The 1,596-nt window shown below is 59.8% G+C and overlaps 1 protein-coding gene across 1 annotated transcript in view; it reads left to right on the top strand.

Annotated features, from left to right (window-relative positions):
* The first annotated feature begins 709 nt into the window (after positions 1–709).
* Positions 710–1,596, top strand: part of GPCPD1 (glycerophosphocholine phosphodiesterase 1) — a 168,676-nt gene continuing 167,789 nt past the window's right edge. The window contains exon 1 of the mRNA XM_082251241.1: positions 710–727. The gene's annotated coding sequence lies outside the window, so the exon portion shown is untranslated. The remainder of the gene's footprint in view (positions 728–1,596) is intronic.

Below are 1,596 nucleotides of genomic sequence, written 5' to 3'. Positions count from 1 at the left end.
GTGACTCCCGTCCTCTCCCTCTCCGGTAGTGACCCCCCTCCTCTCCGGTAGTGACCCCCGTCCTCTCCCTCCCCGGTAGTGACCCCAGTCCTCTCCGGTAGTGAGCCCCATCCTCTCCCTCTCCGGTAGTGTCCCCCGTCCTCTCCAGTGGTGACCCCCATCCTCTCCGGTAGTGACCCCCGTCCTCTCCGGTAGTGACCCCCGTCCTCTCCGTACGGTGCCCCGGTGACTCCTGTACTCGGTCCTGCAGGCTGCTGACCTCCCACCCTCTGCCCCCCCTGACATTTGTTACTAGACAGGCCAGATCCGGCCCAGTCTAGTGGCGTGTAGAGAGGAGCCATCCATGACTCAGAGCTCCCAGGGGATCTTTCCAGGAACACGTTGTTGTCATAGCATTATCAGGTCATCTTAGGCTAGGGAATCGGGGACAGCAGCCAAATACAACGCGTGACTCCACCCCCCATAAACATCAACAACGCACACCCAGAACAGCCAATCAGCGCTCGTCCATTCCTCCGTCCTCCCAGCCATTGGCGGAGGAAGGCGGTTCCTGGGGTTGGCTGTGCCGGAATTGGCGGGCGTGGCTTTATGCCGCAGAGTCTGTGTGTGTGAGCTGTCAGTGCTTCCGGTGAGCTGAGCCGGTTTGTACCGGTTTGAGGAGACTGGAGAGACGTCAGTTACAGTGTTCGAGGTCCGGGTTCGTCGTACTGAGGGGGCTCCGCATTCGGTAATGTATGAGAGGAGCGGGGGAGGGGAAGGGAGGTGTCCCCTCAGTGTTAGGGGTCCTCATTGTGGGGGGTGTTATGTGATAGCGGTGTCCCTGGTGGGGGGATTGGGGTTTTGTCATGGTGGAAGGGTCTTCTAGTTTTTGGGGGTCACTGGTATGTGCCTGGGGGGTCTCCTTTATTACTTGTGGGCCACAGCTGAGGGGATGAGGGAGGGTCTGTCATGTGACTGGGGGGTCCCTCTGCACTGTTGGGGGTCACAGGTGCCAGAATGGGGTTCTGTCATGTGACTGGGGGGTCCCCTTTGCACTGTTGGGGGTCACAGGTGCCAGAATAAGGTTCTGTCATATGACTGGGGGGGTCCCCTCTCCACTGTTGGGGGTCACAGGTGCCAGAACAGGGTTCTGTCATGTGACTGGGGGGTCCCCTTTCCACTGTTGGGGGTCACAGGTGCCAGAACAGGGTTCTGTCATGTGACTGGGGGGGTCCCCTTTCCACTGTTGGGGGGTCACAGGTGCCAGAATGGGGGTTCTGTAATGTGACTGGGGGGTCCCCTCTGCACTGTTGGGGGGTCACAGGTGCCAGAATGGGGTTCTGTTGTGACTGGGGGGGGGTCCCCTCTTCTCTTTTGGGGGTCACTGGTGCCCAGAATAAGGTTCTGTCATGTGACTGGGGGGGTCCCCTTTCCACTGTTGGGGGGGGTCACAGGTGCCAGAATGGGGGTTCTGTAATGTGACTGGGGGGTCCCCTTTCCACTGTTGGGGGTCACAGGTGCCAGAATAACGTTCTGTCATGTGACTGGGGGGGTCCCCTTTCCACTGTTGGGGGTCACAGGTGCCAGAATAGGGTTCTGTCATGTGACTGGGGGGTC

Source organism: Pelophylax lessonae (genome assembly GCF_965119305.1).
Source record: "Pelophylax lessonae genome assembly, chromosome: 3".
In the NCBI taxonomy this organism is placed as follows: Eukaryota; Metazoa; Chordata; class Amphibia; order Anura; family Ranidae; genus Pelophylax; species Pelophylax lessonae.
This window is presented reverse-complemented; position numbering and strand designations above follow the sequence as displayed.